The sequence below is a fragment of the Anas acuta genome, unplaced genomic scaffold (genome assembly GCF_963932015.1).
Source record: "Anas acuta unplaced genomic scaffold, bAnaAcu1.1 SCAFFOLD_137, whole genome shotgun sequence".
NCBI lineage: Eukaryota > Metazoa > Chordata > Aves > Anseriformes > Anatidae > Anas > Anas acuta.
The window spans coordinates 126,526-150,484 of record NW_027076073.1 but is presented as its reverse complement, the minus strand read 5'-3'; the positions used below and the strand labels follow the sequence as shown (position 1 = coordinate 150,484).

At 36.0% G+C, this 23,959-nt stretch overlaps 1 long non-coding RNA gene across 6 annotated transcripts in view; it reads right to left on the bottom strand.

Annotated features, from left to right (window-relative positions):
* Nucleotides 1-944: 944 nt before the first annotated feature.
* LOC137848905 (uncharacterized) overlaps nt 945-23,959 on the bottom strand; it is a 28,993-nt gene continuing 5,978 nt past the window's right edge. For 2 of the 6 annotated variants that reach the window (XR_011091578.1, XR_011091575.1), the window contains exons 5-8: nt 22,236-22,305; nt 5,038-5,087; nt 3,074-3,171; nt 945-1,552 (exon numbers count right to left, since the gene is read on the bottom strand). This is a non-coding gene — a long non-coding RNA (uncharacterized lncRNA). Of the gene's footprint in view, nt 1,553-3,073; nt 3,172-4,363; nt 4,469-5,037; nt 5,088-21,678; nt 22,546-23,959 lie in introns of those variants that run through there. The other 4 variants (XR_011091576.1, XR_011091579.1, XR_011091580.1 and 1 more) reach the window with 4 other exon arrangements.

Below are 23,959 nucleotides of genomic sequence, written 5' to 3'. Positions count from 1 at the left end.
ATATCCTTTACTCAGGATTCATTTTGCACTGTTATAATTAATTGTGTGTGACCTGTACATAAGCTTAAAAGGTTCTAAGACATATTATCGACAGCTATGGCAGGCACAGAAGATTTTGAATATTGCACATTAGAAACTATTTTCTCCTTACATTTACACCTAAATTTAGCAGATTTGTTTTAAAGAAAAAGTTTAAGTACATGCCTATTTGTTGAGAAGCCTAGATTACAATTTTTTTCTTTTCCAATCTTCTGTTGCAGAGGTGGAACTAAGCAGTTGGTTGCTTCCAACCTTACTGAACTGATTCCATCTGTTTACAAAGAAAACAGCTTGACTTTTTTCCTCCTGGATGAAAAACAAGATTTTGTTTATAGCAGGATGGCATAAACCATCTGCAAGGCTCCTTCAGATCAGTGAGAGTGATTTAACTTCCGTTCAGTACAGCTGTAGATCTTGTACAAACTTAAAGCTGCTTTCATTTATAATTCATAAAGGATTGACCCCAGTTTTCCAGATGGATGTATATGCTGAAAAAATGTGTCACAGTCTTCAAAGGCTGTGATTTTGCCATAGCACACACTCGTTCAAGTTATGGCCTATTTTATGCTACTACCAGTTCAAAATAATTTAAATAGCTCTGACTAATTTAAACAAAGCAACAATAACATAGGCAAAAAAAAAAGCCCTCTCAGATGCCATTAGTATTTATGTAAGGTATCCTTCAGCTAGTGTATGTATTTTGATAAATAGATTCTTCATTTAGTTAAAAGAAATATTAGGGTACCCCAGTAAAACAAACCAAAAGTGAAACCATGAATTTGCAAAGTTGCTTTAGAATTTTACATTTCTGCTATTGGATTTCAAAACATATGTGGTATTTGACAACAATAAAACAAAATTAAAAGACCTTATAGTATACTGGGAATTACGCACTTATGATTGTATATATTCTAGAAAACAGCTTTATTTGTTGTTTTCATAACTACATACATTTATAAAACAACAGCAGAGAATCAGGAGGTAAGTACTGATATAAATATTTAGGTGTATCTCTTTAAATAAAAAGCAATTAGCCTTGATAATAATTTTGTTCTTCTGTCATATGTGAAATGTTGACTAAGATAATGGATGTCATTCCCATATGAATCATTATACTTACATATTTACAGAGGAGAAAGTTTCTTTGTTTTAGAGATAAAAACACTAAATTGTGATCCTACTTGCTTAGTCTTTGCATTGAATTTAATCGGAAAATTTTGTCTGACAATTCCAGATATTTAATACACATACAGCTGAGGAGCAAAAAAGTAAATAAACAAACAAACAAAAATCTGTAAGATCACTAGAACTACTAGTATAATACACAAAACAAAAAGTTTAAATATAGTTTTAGGATGAACAAGTAGATGTTTTAAATGAGTACATTTGGATGTCGGCATTCACACTGATCAGTTTAAAATGGCTTCTGTCAGAGAGGTAGAGATAATTGAGCTTTCTTTAGCTGGCAATCTTGAATCTGAGTATTAGTCACTTTTTCATTTCCAAAGTCATTCTTAGGGAGAAAAAAAAAATGTTTTTTTTTATTTATATATTCAGCTGTTCGAGACATTTATGCATTAATATAGAAATTAATGCGTTAATATGGAAAAAGCATTATGTTTCAGACTGAATATGTGTATGGAGAAAAAGCAATAGGAAGTTTTTATGATTAGAATAATCAGCTACAATGAAAATAAAATCTGTAACTAAAAGAAACCAGCAGAAATCTTTGAAAATTGCTACATAAACTGGTCTGGATGGATAAGTCTGTATGCACAATTATCAAGAGGGCAAAGTTCTGATATGGACATTTACTGACTTGCTTCATGGAAACGCTTCTTCTGAAGAAGAAGCCAGCATACTCTCTTGTGTTAGAAAGGGCCAACTGCAGTGTGCTGTTTGACACCTATAGCAGTAACACTTTGGTATAAACATAAGCCATCAAGCCAATAGCAACAAAAAAAGTTAAATAAAAATTCACAGGAGATAATATATGCAACCAGTGCTTTGATGTGAATTTTTAGTTTTAAGGCCACAGTAGCTGATAAAATGTTAACAACAGAGCTATATGATACAGCTTGTAGAGTAACCTGGATAGGAATAATCATATTTTATGACACCTCTCCATCCCCACTACCTCTGGAATATTGGGTAATCCAGAAAGTATTAAGAGACCCATTTGAATTTCCTCTCTGTCACAGTGAAAATCACAAGGTACTAATAAATATTATATCACAGCCACCCACTATAAGTGTTACTATAACCCAAGGCACTGTATGTCCTTCTCTACTAGCACCATAAATAACTGATTATGACACTCTAGGGAAGGTGGGTGGTTATTTTCAGTTATAAGCAGGATCCATGTTCAAAGAACAGATTACAGATAATTATGTGTGCATTTATCTCTATTAATTATTCATTAATAATTATGCATGTTTATGTCTCCTGTCAGCTCAGCCAGCAAATCACTGTTTTGAAGACAGTCTCATCATAAGACAGCTGGAAGCAAAATGAAGGCTTACACTCCATCTTTCAATAAACAGACACTATGCATTTTGTAGAACCTAGATATCTTCTAAATCAAAGTGTGTTCTACCTTACTAAAGTTTCACCTTCACCTTGTAAAATGCAAAAAGCTGAAACAGGAATACGACCAAAAACTTATATGCTTTCCTGATATTTAAAAAATAAAACATCAACATACATGTATATGCAAAATAATAACTACCAAACAAACAAACAAAAACACTTATTATGAATATTTGAAAGGGTCAAGCCAAAGAATTACTAGAACTTGACAAAACAGTAACAGTCCACAGTCACTTTACTGCAGAGTACTGAATTTCTTTTTAGATATCACTGAAAAGGAATGAAAAGGAATGAAGGGTACATCTGTCTTTTTTCCTGTTGGAAAGAACAGAATTTTTTTTGAGCCATAATTACTAGAAATGAGCAACAAAAAGGGAACAGGTCCTTCATATCACTCCCAGAGTCATCTATGCCACAGAACCACAAGTTCCAAGTCTGTGCTTACCAGCAGTAGCTGTAATGATAATCAGCCTCAGAATATTGCTGTGTCAGGACAGAACTGAAAATACGATGATTCAGCAAATCATGAAAAAGTTCACTGCTCTGTCAAGAGAATGTCACAAGATTTCACTGTTACATACTTTCCCATCTACTTCAATTATAATGTACATTTTAAAAATAATCTAGTTTATATTAATTAATACTAATTAAATATAAACACTTTACCAAATCAGAGCTATTGCTAGATAAATTTATTACATAAAATAAAGTGTAGGCAGTTTGTAGGTACTGAAATCTCTAAATCTTGTTAACAGTATGCACTGAGCATGTATGGTGAATGTGTAACAGGAAACTCTGTACCACAGCATGCCAGAAGATGAAGCATCTTATCTGCACAGTCCCTTCTCAGGACACTTCCCCAGCTGGCTCCAAAGGCAGAGTTGCTCATGGAACTGCCACCTAGGCTGGCCATGACAAGGTGCATGTGGAAAGATAATTGGGAAGTCCCAACATGCTAGTCTTGTGATTTCACCACTGAATTAGACAGTGAGAATCTGCTCTACAATTGTGCACTTCAAGCTTTATCTTTTAAAACTAATCTGAATGAGGTAGGCTTTTGTTTTTATATTACCCCATCAGCTGAAAAGAGTTTGATTCTATCATGCTGTCCTAACTTGGAAAACCTTACCTCTGCAGTCATTTACACAGAATAAGCAGATTCACTCTGCACAGACATCAACTGACATGATAGTTCAATCTCATTTCTCAACTTTTTTTGCTGGAAACAGTCTCTTTGTACTGTTGAAGAGAATTCCCCTGGAATATACTACTCAATTTTATTCAAATGTACTGTTACTTTTCAAGCATTTCCAGATAAACATACCTTCATTTTAAAAACAGCAACATAGTAACACAGAACACACAAAAGAGGAAGCCGGTGCGTAAAGGACATATGCCTTCAGTTATAAACCGAAATGATAAAGTTATGGGAAAAAAAAATCCAACTTGCAATGCTCTCTTCTTTACTCCACACCAATACATGTATAACTAATTAAAAGGGAAATTTATTATTTCTGTAGCTTCATTTCTTCTACTCTGTTACCACAGAATTTTGTTTTACTTCTGTTATTAACAAAAATGCTTAAGAATAGCAGTATTTATTATACAAATACTGTTGCTTAGTGCGTTTTCTAATACATTTACATTAATTAGGAGGAATTTATGCTTGCACAGAAAATTCAATATATCTTTCCCTGTTGCATTTTGTGTCTCTTAATATCTCTTAGTTTTCCTCCTCCTTTTTCTTCATTTCCAGGAAGTTTCTTGATCTTTGATTTAAAGTCAAAATCTTAAAAGTTTTGGCTCTCCTCATCAAATCATCATCATCATCTAGAAGAAACTGAGAACCATAGCTTGCTTTAGTTTTTTGAAAACATTTTGGGGAAGGAATGGAATAACAATCATTAAATATTTGTAGTCATCAATATAAAAATAAGCTTTGTTTCTGCTTCATTTCTCTCAGTCATTCTTCACGAATCTTCACCCATCACCACCACAACTAATACTTCATACTAACAGCATCTGCTTAGCATATTCTTTTCTATAAACTTCTTGTGGAAAGCTTTACCTGAACCTTGTTATGTAACTTAACATCAACTTTTCCTCAGAAGTCCATTTAATGACATTATTACTTGCAGTCTTGGAAGCAGAAGGCAATCTAATCCTTGTCTTTCGGTTCTACTCAGTATTTTCCCCAGTGAACAACTAGTCTGAGTACAACGATTTACAAATACTGAGCTAGTGTCTTCCTACACCTCCCAATTTGTCTCAGAAACTATTCTTTCTGAAGGTCTTATTGCCTGGCATAGGACGCTGGTGCAATTGCTAGGCCATCCCTTGTGAAAGCAGTAACTAATGCTCTTCTTTTAAGAAACGCAGCATTCCTCTGAGTTAATAAATACAACTTACCTTGCCTGAAATTCCCTTCTTTTAACTATTCTTGCCATCTTCTCCCAAGTCTGTAAAGCAACAGAGGCCATAAGTGAAGGAAGAAGAGGATAAAACATGGATGGAAACACAAATGGCAGTCACACACTGTGCAAGCAGAGATGCACTTTTCACACTGTGGGAGGCCTCAGTAGCTGTTCAAACAGCAGGGTCTGAGTAAATCTCAGCTAGTCTGCCATGAAGAGAGTTATTACTCCCATTTCCAGGGAATTATAGGCTACCTGGTATAAGAGACTAAGAAGCAAAAGAGGATGATGTCTCGAACTCTCAGCAGAAAAGGTTGTAGCCACATTTTAAATTGGCTTAGAAAAGAGCATCCTGCAAAAGCAGGAGAGCACTGTTCCAGGGCCAGCCTCCTGGAAACCATTTGAGACATCTCTGCAGCTGTGGTCCTGGCAGTGGGCAGAAGGGAAGGCCTTAGCAACACCTTTCTCCAAAGACCTTTCTAAAAGGTTCTGCACATGCAAAGTAATGGCTACTGGCTTATTAATGTGGTTATAGCTTGTTTTGTGATTACCTGAAATACATGAATACGGATATGCATGAGATTTTATGCCAGACCTCCACAAATCCACAAATGACTTCACTGTGAACTTCTACAGAAGAATTTTTTTTCTTCTAATAGAGAAAATAGTTTACTAAAAATAAATTTAACTGAAAAACACTTCTGAAGATCTAGCATGTTGGAACTTTGGATTTCCTGTCAAATGTCATTGAAGCATGAAACAGTAAGATTTGAATCCTGTTTTAATTGAAAATATTGCTACAATTTCAGCCAGGAAGCTGCTAACAAAGCTTTCATAATAAAGATTTTAAAACAAAATTGTTTGTTTCTAAACTCTACACATGCACTCAGTTTTATTTTGACTGAAAATGTAATTATATTCTTAAAGGCAAGAATTATATTCTCTTAAAACTGAGACTACTGCTGAATTATGCCAGTTATACAGCCATTTCAAATTCATATTGAGCTTTTTTTTTTTTTAAGAGAAAATAAATACTTCCAAACAATCCTTTGCTTCAGAAAATATAAGCATCCTTTCATGATAAATTTGTGTGTGTGTGCATGTACAAACACGTAAATGCATGAAAAAATAATTCTTCCCACAGTACTTGTCTTCAAGAATCTCACTGATCAATCCCTTATTCTATCATCCCTTATTCTATCATGGCAGCAACTAGGAATTAGTTTTATGCCTTGCAGTAGATGGCACCTTTTGTGTTAATCATGCTACAAAGCTTAAATTTTATAGCTAATAACTAAAATTCAACAATGTGAGGGATATGCTAAAGGCCACTTCAAACTTCAGAATAGCAAATCTATTTTCTGCTCATGGTTAAGTGTATTTACATTTCTGGAGGCCTGAATAAAGAGGTCCTATTTACACAAAGGGTCAGCCATTCTTGAATTCTGCATATTGAATGGCATATTTTCTTTTGTCACTCATGGTATGGGTACAGGACAAACAACTCAAGTTCAGGATTTCTACAGATATTCTTTACTTTTTGCAATGTGGAGGTGTGTCATTTCTCTGTTGTTAATATTTTTAATTCAACAACCTTCTTAGCAAAGAGGGAGTTGTTACATAAAATACAAGGACAGCAGTAACATGAAACTACTTAAATTTACAACTGAATTATGTTGTGATATTATTGCACACAGACATGAATTCAAGCAAGAAAATGAAACATTTAATAAAGCAAGATGAATAAAAAATAAAAATAAAAATAAAAATAAAAATAAAAATAAAAATAAAAATAAAAATAAAAATAAAATTTGCAACTTGTCATGACCACACTTGCACTTCCTCTCAAATCACTTTTGAAACCTGTTTTCATAACTTAACCAAGACTCTAATCTTGACTTCCAAAGCTTGAAGTCATTTTAAAAAATAACCAACAAATCAAACAATGAACAAACAATTCACAAGAATCAACTCACTTAGTTTGCTACACTGTCCTGGGTTCAAATGATATGACTGAGTTTGGGGAATTACACATCCAATATTGGTATACTACAATTTGAACTTTTGAATTTTTTGAATTTTTGTTTTTTTTTCATTTATTATTATTATTATTATTATTCCTATGGCTTCACAAAGATGGAAACAATTTTGTTTCAAGGGAAAAAAAAAAGTTTTTCTAGTTAGAAAACATTCTGGTTTAGGCCACTTACTTATTCACATTACACTAAAAGGGACCTCAGCATTTCACATGCTTCATTTCTCAGCACTATGACAGGAAAAGCTGTATCTCTAGATAGTCCTGACAATGATATTTCTAGAATTCTGGTAGGAAAAACTCTAAAAACTCATAGACACATGTAGCCCATTCCTGTATGATTCCATTACTTTTATATATATATTTTTTTTCTCCTGAAGTGTTGTCTGAAGTTCTTTCTTTCAGTTTATATCTGTTACATATCTTAAAATACATTGCCCAAATCTGAAATGGACACCTTTCTCTGTGTAGCAGACTTTTTTTATGGTCAAATATCTATGTTTCTAAATATTCAGAGTTTTTCTAAACTTCTTGGACTAAGCAGCTGCAATTCATTCACTTGTACCTAGCAGATAAAGATTTCTAGATCTCTGATCATGTTCATTTGTAGCTTTTGAGACACTGGGGATCAACTATCTGGGGGCTTGGCCAGAGTAATTCAGTTAAAATTCAAAGCTGAACTTTGAAAAAAAGCAATGCTGAGCACTTCCATTACCAGGGCTATAGCCCTGTTCATTCATCAGAGAAACAAATTTGCTAAACATTCCTTCTCTCAGTTAGTTTTTTTCTCTAGTTAGTTTGTTATTAAGCAGATAAATAAACAAATCTAATTCTTGTATATTATTCTAGCACTGGCAATTAAATAATTTCTTTCACATTTTTGTGTTTTGTTTTGTGTTTTTTTTTTTTGTTGTTGTTGTTGCTGTTCTCAAAATCATGTTATTTTAAGTACATTCCATTTGTTCTATTTTTCCTATTTTTGTCACTTTGTTGACTTCTTGATTAGACAAGTCTGTCGCTAAAAATGAAGTTCTCAAGCCATCCACCTTTCTTGTTCTTGCTGTACAAAAGTTGACCTACAGTCTGCAGTATCTAATGTTTTATTTTCTACTTTCTAGTTAGGGATTAAATTCTAGACCTCCTGCTCTTAAATTTTCTCTGAACAGAATGATCCCTCTGGCGTTATTCTCATACAGCACATTTCTGAGTTCCTTGAAATCACCTGTAACCCCTGATGACTCTCATGGAAAAGCATGTTTATGTGTTAAAATATGTATGCTCAGAGACAGCTAGATAAAGAAGCCCACTTTATCATGCAACCTTAAATCTGTGTGTGTGTGGTGGTTCTACTGTGCTAGGCAGCCAAACACCACAACCGCTCTCTCACCCCACCCCCCCAATACAGTGTGCAACAGTGTTATCCACCTTTTCTAGGATGCATAACTTACGAGCATCACCTGCTATTAACAAGTAAGCAAACACTTTCAAGCTTGACATTTCTTACAAATTGCTATAATTGTCTCATACGCAGAAACAGAGCAAAACCTGCCTCAGTTTTCTGTTCATGCTCTCTAATACAACAAAACAAACTAACCAAACATTTAATTTTACCATTTAACAAATACACTACTTACAAACACAGAGACCACAATACTGGCTTGTGAAATCAAACCCGATCTCCTGCTTGATTATTTACGTTTCAAAATCTGTCTTCCCTACTGAGACTCTACAGAGAGGTTCAAGTCATTGCAAGTTCTAGTGGAGACAATTGCCTATTCATTTGAAACCACATAAGCATATTTCATCTATACAGCTAAAAAAACCCCACCCATGAGATGGTAAGGTCTTGCTGTTTTATTACAGGGCTGCCTATGAATCAGTCGCTATACAGACAAAAAAGTTTCAGAAGTCTTTTATTATCTCTGAATCAGAAGTGATCCAAGAATCAGCATTTTCTCATTTATCTTCCTTCACTGAACATAATCAGGAATCCTCACTGATCAACAGAATTATTTTGCATAGGTTGGCACATCTGGAAAAAATGGATTGCATCACTCTTCATGCTGATAAATATTTTAAATTACAAACAAACTTTGATTATCATACTTATCCACTTATCCAAAGCATAGAGAAGCATAACTAGAAACATGGGAAAATTATATGCATAAAAGCAACAGACAAATGCAGCAAGCATAATTTAGGTGATTTAAAATGTAAGGATTTGGACCTAAGAAATATTCTGCCAAAAGTCTGTAAAATTTGGTTTTATTATTTACTGAACTATAAAATACAAAGTTCAGAAATGTAAATTTTGCACAGTGCAGATGACACACGATGTGAAAGTAAGCAAGTCACTATCACATTCCTTCAGAGACTGATGACGTCTAGTTGCATGATAAATGTGCCTTAGGGAGGCTGTGGTAAGCTCTCATAGGACTAACATGAAGATCAGTGTTTGCCTTGTGGCAAGCAGGTGTTGGAATAATTCGTTAAGTTTTCCTTTAAGAGCACTGTGTAAAAACAATAAGGCTATGCAAAGGAATAGTAAATGTTGTGAAATAAAAGGAAGCTGATTATGCTAGGTGAAAGGCCACAATCTCCTTTAAGCACCTGCAAGAACAACTGCAAAAATGCTGATGTTTATAAAGTAGCCTGCTGGGACTATAATGAAGATGTCAAAACCTCAGGCGGGCAGCCTTTCTTTAGTCCCCTTAAACCATCTGTGGATAATGTGTGGAGGGGGGGATGATCTCACAAACCATGTAATCACAAATTTCGTGTCTTTTAGTCTCTTAAAACAAATATATAAACAAAGATCAAAGCCACCATCTAGACTGTGCTGATTGACTTTTTGAAGAACAGCCCAAAGCTAGCATAAGCAAGCATTCAGAGTTCTAAACAATCAGTATCAAAAAAGACTAAACAAGAACATGTTTATCTACCAAATATCTTCTTGTATCCTTTTTCTGTTTAAATCTTCAGCCAGCTGGACATTCAATTTATTGAAAGCATGCCTTCATTTACTAAGAACATGAGTATATTCTTATGGATATGAAAATATATATTTATAGACAAAGTAGAGAGAAAATACATATTAAGCTGTACATAAAATGAGGCAAATGGCTGAGAAAATATGTACTCAGGTAATGCATCAGCTGGTTATCTTTATTTTTTCTTTTTTTTCTTTCTTTTTTTTTTTTTTTTAAATGGGAAGTTTTTATTACAACTTATTACATAGCTTGTAAAGTAATGTAAAATCTCTGATGTAAAGTCTTATATTTCATATTGAAATGCAAAGAACCTGGAATTAAAACTACCACTTAAAGATGATATTTTTATGGAAACTTGAATCCTATCACTGTTTTTGATTCGAAGTGTTCTGAATCATTATTTCTCATAATTACATGCAAATTAACATCTCATATGAACACATGGATTTCTATTTTATTTCATTAAGAGACAGAAAATAGCAATCACAAACAAAAAGTAACTGAACTCTTTCCAAAGTCTGAAAGTCTACAGACAAAATTTGCTTTGGTCTTTCAATAACCTAAGCACTTGCCCAAATTTTTAATCTTTCTGGATCCTGCTTCTCTGCAAGTCTTCCAATGTTTTTGCTAGACATAGCCTGATTTCATATGGCAATAAATATTTAAAACAAGAACAGACCCAAAAGCACAGATTTCCTGCAACAGACACCGAGATTTAACTCTTAGTTTTTCACTAATCCAGGAGCTCCAATCGTCAAAAATAATTTACAGCCTTTTTTGTCTTGGTCCCTCATTAGCTATGCTAAATGTCCTTGGCATCAAGAAATGAAGTAGCCATTTGCTCACTGTAGTATCCTTTGAATGGCTGTAAACCAGTAACATCAGGAAAGGTACTGCTTTGCCTCATTAGATTTATTGAACTAGCAGGGAACCATTCTGTTGCATGACTGAAGTCACTATTTGACTAAGTAAACATTTAATGTATTTTAACTAATGTTTCATGCCTACTCACAGCTTACAACTATTGCAACTATATATTTCAGCCATTTTCCTTTTTTTTCCATAACTGCCTCTGATTTTCTTCAGTCTAAACAAGACAAACTATAAAAAGGTCTTGCTCTGCCAAACTGCCAACCTGCATTGGTAATTTACATATTAATAATTACATACATAAAAGAGTAAAGCATTACTTAGCACAATTCATTAACAAAAAGCAGTTTGCATGTTGCCAGAGTTGAACATCACACAAGAATTGCAAGACCTGTCGCCTTTACATTAATATGCAATGCAGGACTTCAGCAGGTGCTCTACCTCCTGAAATCATTTTCATGAACAATTCGTCATGAAAAGTACTCTGATGGAAATATAATTTGCAATAGAGACCAGTGAAAAAATCAGATGTTGTCTCTGGCAACTGTACCAAAATTTCCAGTCACTTGTATGGGTCAAAAAAAAAATTAAATCCAGTTCCATACCCTCACGTCAAATAAAAAGATAAACTTATTAAGTACTGTCCATAAGGATATGAGTGTTTTTATCTGCTTTTCATGAAAAACAAAGAAAGAAAAACACACGCACCCTATCCCAAAGTATCACCTCTCCTAAGGCTTGAAATTTGCTTTTAATTGAAGTTTTAACACATCTGTGCTCCATTCCTACCTCATCTCTGTGTGCCAATGGTGTCCATACAGAAATACATACTTCATAAGAGAAAAAGAAAGATGATGACAGTCCCCTTGATCAATTTTTAGCAGGCTCCTCTAGGCAGCTGTAGCTTTAATCCCAGAGTCAGAAATTAAGACTAAATCTGTGAAGAAGTGCATTAAACAAATTTCACCCACTATGAGGGTGGTGAGGCAGTGGCACAAGCTGCCCAGAGGAGCTGTGGGTGCCCCATCCCTGGCAGTGCCCAAGGCCAGGCTGGATGGGACTTTGAGCAACCTGGTCTGGTGGGAGGTGTCCCTGCCCATGGCAGAAGGGGTGGAACCAGGTGGTTTTAAGGGCCCTTCCAATCCAAACCATTCTGTGATTCTATGAATTGTTGGAACTGTACTGTAGCATTCCAGCCAAGCTTTGTGTACTGGGTACACATGGTAAGGGTTTGGCTGCAGGGGTGAGCAGAGCCCAGCAGCTGCCTCATGTCAGAGCAGAGCTAGCTCCGGCCGGCTCCAAAAGGTTCTGGCTGCTGGCCAGAGCTGAGCCAGAAAGTTTAAATCACGAATTTAAACTTTCCACTTACCACAGCAAACTTCTATGTATGTCACCTGTTGGTTGCTTAGATCTCTTCCTGATGCACAGTAGCGCAAGGCTCAATTTTAAAAAGTCCCTTATTAGGAAACCAGGATGAATGTGACAAGGAGGGAACAGTTTATCACTTCATTCTTTCTCTAACTATCTCCCATTCTTCACTTCTAGGGCAGGACGCTCAATTCACTATAAGCAGTAAAAAAAAAAAAAAAAAAAGGCAACAGGCTGTAGCCACCAGGAAAAAAACAGCTATGATGGAAAGCCTTCAAGGCAAATCATTAGCTCCTAGACCTTTTTAAGTCCAGTCAACTGATCTCGTCATAAAATGAAGATGAAAGACATGGTCAATACAAATTCAGAAAATGGTAGAACAATCTGTTTCTTCAGACACAGAACGTCTGCATCCAGCTAGTTTGCAAGTAATCCAATGTGCACAGGAGGATCAGGTGGAGCAGTCAGTTTACTGCAATACTACTTTTCTCAACTTATAACTTTGTAAGTGCCTTGTTTTATCTCTGCTTGTCAAGCCTTTTGTACCAGGTATGTTTTTGTACCGTGCCTTCTGCCTATTCAGGAGAAAGCAGAATGATAAGGACAATATGCTTGCTTGCCTACTGCATGCTACAGTAGACAAATCATGGAAACCTGAAACATGGAAGTTAAAATTTTCATGAACGTCTTAAAAACAATAATAGGAAACTTCTTTAATAGTTGCTATGATCAATCTAAGCACAACTTTTAATTTCCAGACCACTTGTTTTCAATTTTTAATTTCTAGACTATGTCTTTCTAACTGTGGGATGGGAAGTGGACAATAAAATTAAAAAGAATCATGGATGGATTGAAGATAAATTAATACTGATGAAGATATATTTGTATTAACAGGCTGTGAGCTGTGTCTATTTTCAGATTAAAGTTTGCTATAAAAATACGAAGCCAGCATAAGTTTAAAGCCTTCAAATATATTTTGGGTATTTGCATAATTACACTTGCAAATTAAAATTCCACTATTAAATACATATACATACAAGCACACCTTTTTATTACTTTTTTTTTTTTTAATGGATTGGCACTGGACATTTTCTGTAACAAATCTTTAAATGATGTTTAGATGTAGAGCTTAGTGATATGGTTTAGTGGAGGACTTGTTAGTGTTAGGTCAGAGGTTGGAATAGGTGATACTGGAGTCCTCTTCCAACCTAGATGATTCTGTGATTTTGTAAAATATGAATGACCGTGATTTTACCACACTTATTACAAACAATTAAATATCATGCCAAGTTTATTACATCAAGGCACATATCTTTGTTGAAGAAGATAACCACAATGCAATTTTAACATTTAAATGATAGTACCCAGCACCACAATTAACCTAGTGCTCATGGCACTGAAAGGAAAAAAAAAGACAAAGAACTCCATATGCATCTGCACATTTCTTAGCAAACAGCAAATTAATTCTGAGTGAGCAGTTTTGAAGTTAGATACATCATGCATTTGTGTCTCTTGGTATGAAGTCAGTTTCTCTCGTATGCACGGTTGAGCTACAAAATAAGGAATTACCAAGCACCTGACCTGTTGTATGTCCACACAGATATGGAAATCAAGCTGAATTGTTTGCAGTTTCTATCTTTTCTAGAAACCCTAACAGAACGCAATGAGGATAACACAGGTTTAATTCCTATTTTCCAGACAAATGGCAGTCCTCCCTCTAACATAGTCTATACTTACGGGTTTAGCTTTAGACAAGTGTACTTCAGAGAACTGAAAGGATTGGCCATCTTAATGGTAACAAAGGAATTTCTCAGAATTACTGACCACAGAGATTCATAGGAGCAAAGAGTAAGAAAAGATTTTGTAAAGGTTTGTGTACTCTAGGAGACCACAATCTCTTTGTCCCCTCCCCCCCCCCACCGCTATAGCCAGAATTGCAAATGGCTCTGTAAATGTTATGGAGAGCTTTTCTGAAATCAATTCTAATAGCTTTGAATATAACTATAATCAGATTTTGTTTAAAGCTCTTGATATGTTCTTTGCACAGGATGGCTATCGGGCACATATAATTGAACATTATATAATAAAGAAAAAATACATTGGCTTTTTGTTCTAGGCACTAGTTTCCATGGACTACTTCTCATTGTATATTACCATTTTCATAAAAGCAGCTCCAAACAGTTGCAAAGACTTATATATGTAGTCATTTTTTTGCAATGCCCACAAGCTTTAACATTTCAGTTGTTCAGAATCTTACTGGCCTATGCCCCTTTCCCCAACAAAGGAAATAAGGGCACAAAAATAATTTCTCTTCTTGTTTTCTAATGTCTTAGAACAACACATATTCTACCTACACCTGAAGAGGCAACAAGTCACCAAATTTCAGGAAGCATAAAGCATTTAAGCAGGGAAGTCATGCATACACTATTTGGCATGTGTGAAAACCATTCAATTTCAAACATTCTTATCTGTATGGAGAATTTAGGCACTTCAGCAATTCCATGCAAATGGTCCAATACTGCTTTCACCATGTTCTCTCTTAAATAATGTTAACCTCATTCATCTCCAGAATCACAAAATTGGTGCAGTTTACTAAAATTTTGAATGAATTCTCCACCTATTTCCAACACTTGCTTGGAAACAGAGCTGAGAGTGACACCTTACCAAATATGTTTCATTTAGAAAAGATTAGAAGACAAAACGTAAGTTTACTGCAAGGAAGTACATAAATTTTAAATTAGTTAGAAATATTAGTACACACAAAAAGCAATATACTATTTTGAATAAATTCCTGGTGCATTACTAAGTAACTTTAGGTAAAATCATGTTTATCTAAGAGAAACACGGAATTGCTTTACAGGCAAGGAGTAACCTGAAGAGGGGAGGCTTAGTTTAGATATAAAGAAGAAATTATTTGCTCTGAGGGTGGAGAGGTACAGCAACAGGTTGCCCAGAGAAGCTGTGGATGCACTTACCCACAGAGAAGATGTGGAACACTTCCCCACCCCTGGAAGTATTCAAGGCCAGGCTGGATGGGTCCTTGGGCAACCTGGTCCTTGGGCACCAGGGAGGTGTCCCTGCCCTTGTCAGGGGGCTTGGAACTCAATTATCTTTAAGGTACCTTCCAAACCAAACCATTCTATCATTCTGGGATTCTCACATCCTCTTTCCTTACTACCCTTTTGGAAGTCAGTACTCTTCAGACAGCTGCAGGCCCTCTTTCAACTTACATTTCTGGGAACAAAAACAAATTTTCATGTTGAATTTATGTCTCACTTTTGAGTATTTGGGCTCCTTAGTGTTGTATTTGTAAATATTTCATTTCTCTGAGTTTGCCCTTTAAAAACCAAGGGCATTAAAGATCTCTACCTGTTTACCCATTTAAGTTAAAGCAAATCAATGAAGATTCATAGGATCTAAAGTTCTTTTGTTTTTTCCTAAAATTTTTCTTAATCCTCAATATCAGATTTGTCATGGCAAAGAAATCAATGAAGATACTGGTTGAATGTCAGTACCTAGGCTCTTGGATTATTACTACCATTTTTTTCCCCATAATCCATATTTAGAAAGCTAAAATGTCATATATGACTAGAGTGAACACTCCTATCTACTTTTTTCCCTTTAATACTGTTAGAGAGATCTACAGTTTCCAAAAACTACCTCATCAGAAATTCCTTAGTATCTCTTCCAGACTTCACTGACTCAAGAAACAATGTTATTGACCACACATCTTAGCTTCCTTTCTATTTTCTCTGAACATCATCTTAATTTTTGTAATTACTTTCATTAGTTAACCTATAGAGCTGGGGTTCAAGCAGATCAAGTTCCTATGTCTAGACATATGTTCCTATGTCTATGAGACTTCCCCCATTCCACACGAACACCTCTATAGTGGCATGCTGACCACAACTAATTAATAATCAAATCCATTCTTCAATGGAGTTACATATCTGGTTATCCCTATTATCAGTATTTATATCTTCCTTTTTCCCTTGCCATTTCTCCTATTACTCTTTTGCTATTTTTACTACATTTGCCATTTTCTTTTTTTAATTCTTCTTAAGTACTAAGTTAGTTTAAAAGAATTCATTACTTCTTCCGAAGTCTCATTTTTGACACTTTCTTTTACTATTTTTCCACTCTCAATTTGAAGATTACACTATTGCAGTGGAATCTATCCACCATGAAGAGCTTGATTTCGTTGAATGTTACCTTGTAGTCAAGTATTCTAAATGAATCTTGAAGTGATTTTTGTTTCTTTTTTAACTTTTATTTATTTATTTATTAAGGGGATTAAAATAATTTCACCCATATAGCCCCAGCACCTTTCCTAATCTTGGGCAATTACTCGTTAGAGCAAATAATTGTCATTTGTTCCAAGTACCAGTCTTTGCTAGTAGTGACATTGTTACCAGCTTACCGTCCCCCTCCATACTAGACACCCAAAATTTTCTTTTTAAGTGAAAGAATGTCCTTCTAGAGAATGGAAGTTTTTACCCTGACATCTTTTAAGGCACTGATCCTTTATTTCCGTCTTACTATTCTAATCTTACTAATTACTATTTAACCCCCAAACTACTCTTTCCCATTATGTTTTTGTTTGTTTGTTTGTTTTTTTAACATAATTTGCAAATTGCTTTCAGCAAAGCATTAAAGATAATGTTATTTCATTAATTTAAAATTAGTCAAGGTGATTCTCATGATATTTTCTGTTGTTCTTATGCACAAATTGCAAAACACAACTTTTATTAGCCTCACACTGAATTACTTAATTACAGGATGAAATCATATTCAGTAATAACAACTAAAGCACTTAGCCGTGTTCAAGAATGAAGTGAAAATCATTTAGATTCTTGCAAGTGCGTTCTCAGAGTTCCAATACATTTTTAAAGATACTTTTATATCACATAAAACGCATTCTTTTATATGATAGGACAATCCATAACAGAAGAAAATGAAGATCTTCATCCACTACAGCACTCTTTACTCTGAAAGAGAATGTCATGCTATAACCATTACAAAGAATTTCATTATTCTCTCAACCACAGCAGCCACCCAGTGGCTACTCTTTTTAATACTCAGACACGCATAAAACCAGGAATTTAGGAGATGGTCAGAACCTGCAATTTTCAGTGATAGCCTCTTGCATTAAATAGTCCTTTTATGTGAAAGAGGAAATAAAGCCATCAACATTTTTTCTTTGGAAGCAGACTCTACACAAACATTCAGAAGAAGAGGAAGAAGAAAAAAACAAAGATATGGATGTAAATGTTGTGAGGCTCTTTTGTCATTACTGTTTATATATATATGTGTCGATATGCTCGAGGGTAGGAAGGCTCTGCAGGAGGATCTGGATAGGCTGCACCAATGGGCTGAGGTCAACTGCATGAAGTTTAACAAGGCCAAGTGCCAGGTCCTGCACCTGGGGCGCAATAACCCCAAGCAGAGCTACAGGCTGGGAGATGAGTGGTTGGAGAGCTGCCTGGCAGAGAAGGACCTGGGAGTGATGGTGGACAGTCGGCTGAATATGAGCCAGCAGTGTGCTCAGGTGGCCAAGAAGACCAACGGCATCCTGGCTTGTATCAGAAACAGCGTGACCAGCAGGGCTAGGGAGGTGATCGTCCCCCTGTACTCGGCTCTGGTGAGGCCGCACCTCGAGTACTGTGTTCAGTTTTGGGCCCCTCGCTACAAGAAGGACATCGAGGTGCTTGAGCGAGTCCAAAGAAGGGCGACGAAGCTGGTGAGGGGCCTGGAGAACAAGTCCTACGAGGAGCGGCTGAGGGAGCTGGGCTTGTTCAGCCTGGAGAAGAGGAGGCTCAGGGGCGACCTTATCGCACTCTACAGATACCTTAAAGGAGGCTGTAGTGAGGTGGGGGTTGGCCTGTTCTCCCATGTGCCTGGTGACAGGACGAGGGGGAATGGGCTAAAGTTGCACCAGGTTAGATGTTAGGAAGAATTTCTTTACTGAAAGGGTTGTTAGGCACTGGAATGGGCTGCCCAGGGAGGTGGTGGAGTCACCATCCCTGGAAGTCTTTAAAAGACGTTTAGATGTAGAGCTTAGGGATATGGTTTAGTGGGGACTGTTAGGTTAGAGGTTGGACTCGATGATCTAGAGGTCTCTTCCAACCTAGAGATTCTGTGATTCTGTGATATATATAAACATATATATATATATATATAGTGTCTGTTTGCTTTTCTTTAAATAAGAGACTGTTAATAAGAAGATATATTGTTAATAAAGTTTTAATGGGAAAATATTTCTGTGTGATAGGCTATTTTTTTTCTTTAAACTATAAATCTAGAGAGAAAAAAAAAGTTATTAAATGGAAAAAAAGTTATTAATGGATGTTAAAAGTATCAAGAAATTTAGACCAACAGCACTGACAGATGTTTCTGAACTACATTATAACTCGTTATGAAAGTTTTGCAACAGTTCTCAATCTTGCAGGAACATAAGAGAATTTATTTCATGCCTTATTTAAGTGTCTTTTTGCGTAGGTGCCAGAAAATGGCTTCATATCCAAAAGCTTGCCTGTTTTTTTTAACTGTATTGGTCTAGCTAAAAATGTTACTCTCCCTGCCATTTTTGCCTTGAAGATATCCGTAAACCTTCACAGTTTCAATATTAGTGATTATTAGACACTTTAATATTTATAAAGCAATTATATACAGCCAAAGAGGAACTTAAATAATAAAATTCATTTAAGATGACAAGAAGCATGAAGTTCTTCATCCACATTCTTATGATCTTCCAAATACTCTACTTGAAACCACTTCTTTCCATTTTCTAAGTTCCAAGTTTAACAAAATCTGTGTACATAATGTTTCAATAATGAGGAAAACCTCTATAAAATTCAAAAACTATAACAAATATAAATTATTATCAATGAATAATGCATGTTACTACCAGACAAGAAGTGACAGACGATTACAAAGAAAAGAACCAATACACTTTGTTGTAAATGGCATCGGTTTCTGCTGTGCATACCTAAGTATGTTGGAAGATATATACTTATTGTTACAGGAGTTCCCTCCAGCAATCTTAATATTTGGAAACTGCTATAGTGCACTCTCATTTCAATTGAATGAATGCCATTCTTTGATATTCCTGTATAAGAAACAGAATCAGGAATGATTCTTTGAAATATAAACTTGTGTAATAATTTTGCATTCTTTCACGTTATTACTAGCCTCTACAACTGTATTACTTGTGCTTTCAGTAAACTGATAAAAATTTTTGCCATTTCATCTATAATGATAATGATCTCTAGGAAACAAAATACATAATTAAAAAATCATAAGCTGACCTTCAATGTATGTTTGACCAAAGTCTGGAATTTCTCTTTGAACTGAATCTGATAATTGTGTTCTGTGCTAGAGACGATCACGTACAGTCAGGACTATGCTGCAGCTTCCTTGACACAAAGCTACACAGTCAGTGTCACCAGTCTTCCATACATGTGTAGGACAAGCCCACTTTCTGCATCAAGCTGAGTGAAGGTCTACATGAAGTCTTTTAGCAGCACCTACAGATTCCTGTTTTTTTTTTGTTTGTTTTGTTTTGTTTTTCTCTCAGAGATAGCCACTTCTTTTTGTCACATTTTCTGCTTACTTAAATTTCTTTTTCTTCTCCATCATTATTAGTCCCCAACTTCAAGATGACCCATTTATTTCTGCCCATTTTAATTTGTAGAGGGTTCAGAACCTCTAACTGAGAACCCAGGAATCAAACATTTTGACACATCTACTTGTTGGTTTGACACCTGGAATTTGATATATAAGTTCAGGTTGAGGAACTGGTATGTTCTCCAAAGCAGACTGCAGGCAACACACAAAAAGTTAATGGAAATATGTAATTTCTTCATACATCATCCCTTCTCATGGAGGAAAGTAGTTACTAACTTATCTTTGTTCAACTCCTTAACCTGAAACTATTTGCTCTCAATAATTTATATTTGACTTTAATTACGTTTCAGTTCTAAGTTCCAATGAATTCTGATAGACCATATTACTGAAAACATTTGCTTAGTGTTTGCATCATTTAACCAAGGCTAGGGTAGATAAACATTAGCTAGCAGTAGGCCTACAGTCCTAATTTTTATTTTTTTTTAAATTCCTTCTGCTGGACTACAGTACTACCTGAAGCTATGACTTCAGTTTTTCCACTGCAACATGCTTGGCCACTGACAGACTAGGCTGTTGTATGGATAATACCCTTGCCAGAATTTTAAACCCTGCCCAGTGAGATTCAATTTTTATTGGACATTGGAATTAATAATGAAATCAGTTCTTAACTGAATTTAGCAAATCCCAAAGACCTTAAATTCTCTAATACTTGTTTTTTTATTTTCCACTTGGAGTTTCTGAAACAAAATGAGAATAATATTAATAAAGTAGTGGAAGTAAACAAAACCAAGCATTAATATTGGATTAATATTAATGATCCAATTAATGGAGCAGTTTGTCATTCACTGATGGATCATCAGATTAGCCATAAAACATGCAACATGTTACAAAGAAGGGTTCAACATATCCACTATTTAGAATAAACAACTGATGTAGTGTATGCCTCTGTACCTGATGTACGTAGTGTATAAGTGAATGAGAAATTTGGAAGAAGCAATAAAGTAGAGTGAGCCAGAGCACAAGACGGTATGAGAGATGAAGAGGGACAATGTGACTGTGTAAGAAAAAGACTTGGGCAAGCACACAAGACTAAGCATGAAGAAGCACGTGTGAGAAAGACAGAGCAAGAGAGCACGTGCCCATGACTGAACACAAAGGAGCATACAGAAGACTGACGAACAGCAAGTGAAAGGGCAAGAGCCAAGACAATGAGAGACAGCAAGTGAGCCAGAGGTAAAATGAAGAGAGGGCGTAACAGAGGGCACACGGGGGAAGGGGTGCACACCCAATAATGGCATGAGAGCACAACAGAGATACAGAGCACAAGGTCTCTTCTCTGGTATCTCTTTTAAAAATCAGTGCATTATAGCATCCAGATATTTTCTCATATTAGGAAAAATCAGGCAATGTTACCCACATGAGTGATCACCACTCAAACACTGTAACTTCGCATAGCATTTGGCATGAAAGGCAAATTACTGGTTTGGAAGGTGGGGGGGTTAAATCTGACAGCGAGCTAACACACACACAAGTGAAAGAGGAACTCTTCACAAGCTACTTTCGTGTACAAACAAGAATTTCATCACAGTGGAGCAAAAACATATAGTAGCAATAGCACAGGTGTCCTATGATCAGCAATATCAACAATAAAACCACAATCTTACCAAAGACAGGAGAGAATATTTAAGGTTTTAAAAACAGAGTCAAAAGTTAGTAATTATTTAAAAAAAAAGACTCACCCACTCACCTAGTGCATTTTAAATTGGAGAGCAAAGTTAGGAGAAAGACAGCAGCTGTCTCTTTCACCAATTACCTGCCAGTGCTAAAGTACTACATTTGCATCCGCAAAATGCAATGCAAAACTAAATTTTACTGCATTAAGAGAACTGCTTAGTCTATCGCTTCACAGTTCAGAGAAAACATAGAAGACCCAGAACAGAATCTTGATGCACTTCTGTTTTAAAATGCAAGTCCTGACAACCTGACAATGTTTCATGTAGCCCCTTTATCTCAAAAAATATATAATAATAATAAAAATTAAAATTAAAAATCTCTCTCTCATATGAAACTTGAGCTATCCCAGAATGTATTGTTTCATTTCCAGCACACATGAAATGTAACAAGATATTGCACTTTGGTTGCCTTTTAAAAACAGAAGCACAGCAGAACTCAACATTATCCATAATCCTTTCATTCACATATTTCCTCTCACCTCTTTCATTTTTTAATCAGAGAATTGAATTATTATTGGCCTTAAAAGGCTGATACTTTACCACATCTTGCAAAGTACAAAAGCAACTTTACCTTTTCCCTGCTGCAGCCTGCCTTTTGTTCTTCTTAATCTTTAGATTAGTCATTTTTAAAATCTTCTCCACTGTGAAATCAAATAAATACAATTAGATAACATTTCATTTACTGGGGCTAGCATACTTTATTATATTAACATCATGCTCAAATTTTTATTCTAAAGTTTATTTTAAAAAATCCATTATTTCTAATGATAAAAGAACATAAAGTGAAGGCATCCAGTATCTACCACACTGTGTTGGGTTTATGAGGCAAGGTTTTGGCAGAGATTGCCCTCCAGACTGTGGAGAAGACCACAGTGAAGCAGTCCTCCTGCAGACCACGTTGGTTGTGCTCTGAAAAATGCTGCTGCCCATGGAGAGCCCACACAGGTGTTTTTTTGGCAGAACTGTGGCCCAAGTTGGGCCCATGCCTGAGCAGTCTGCTGCTGGAGGACTGCACCCCACTGGAGCGTTCTTGAAGAATGGCAGCCAGGGAGAAAGGGGAACTTGTTAGGAGGAAGGAGTGACAGAGGCTACCTGTTACGAAGAGACCACAACCTCCACTGCCAGCCTCTCACACCATTCAGGGCTCAGGGTGCTGAGGTGGAAGAGTTGGGAGTGAAGTTGAGGCTGGGAAGAAGGAGCAGGTGAGGGGCAGCGGTTTTGGTTTGTTTCTCACCACGCTTCTCTATTTTTACTTGACAATAAACTATAATAAATTTCCCCTAGTCAAGGGTTTTTTGGCCATGATGGTAACTGGTGATTTACATGTTCTTATCACAGGTTAGGAGCTTTTCCACCCTGCCCTGTCAAGGACAGGGTGTGGGAGGCTGGAGGAGGCTAGGTGGGCACCTGGCAGTTGCCACGGTCAAGCTGTTTTACTGGTAAATAATATTCATGGTGTATTTGGGTGACCCCTGAAGAGACACTCCAGAATACAGACCCAGGTCTGTATTTCCATGAAAAATACATGCCAAAACAAGCTCATTTTAAAAATCTTACCCCCTTTGCAGAAACATACCTGTCTCTAAAGGGAAAGAGGAAAAAAAGAAAGAATTAAATGAAGCATTTGCCCTGCCAATAACCATTATTTATTAATGGCAACACCTCACACATAGTATGAATTAATCATATTGCTTACAGAGTTTGCATTTACTGCAAGGTAAGTTTTAAATTTTTATAGATGGTTAAAATATAAATGTATCCTAAATTCTCAGAAAGTTGCAAGCATAGAGGAGTAATGACTCTAAATTTCTTTACGAGCATTACGTGGGCAAAAATATATGCTGGGTTTTGACTGCGGATTGGATTCTTGTTAGAGAGAATACTTTTCTTCTTTTTTTTTTTTTTTTTTTTTTTGAGCAGAATAATAAGGGTGTATTCTTATAGCTCCCTTTCTACCTCTACAATTACTTTAAAATGTTGTGAAGACTCAGCTTCTCAGCACAAGCTAAATAGGCAGTTCTTTGCCAAGATCCCTGTCCATTGTGCATTCATGAAAGCAAACATGAATGCCATTGATCCCAGCAGGAAGGCTTGCAGGCTTGACACACTCTGTGCCAAAGCAAGGGCTCTAATTAGTGATCCTTCCAGCTGGACAGTAAAGGCCTTACCCTTCCTTACGGAATAATAAGACAGGCAATGTCTGAAGTCCCCAAGTAAGCTTTATAGAATAGGGAGCATGCAGAGAACTGCATTAAAGGCACTAAACCAGCCGACACAGGTGACCGAACAGTGAAC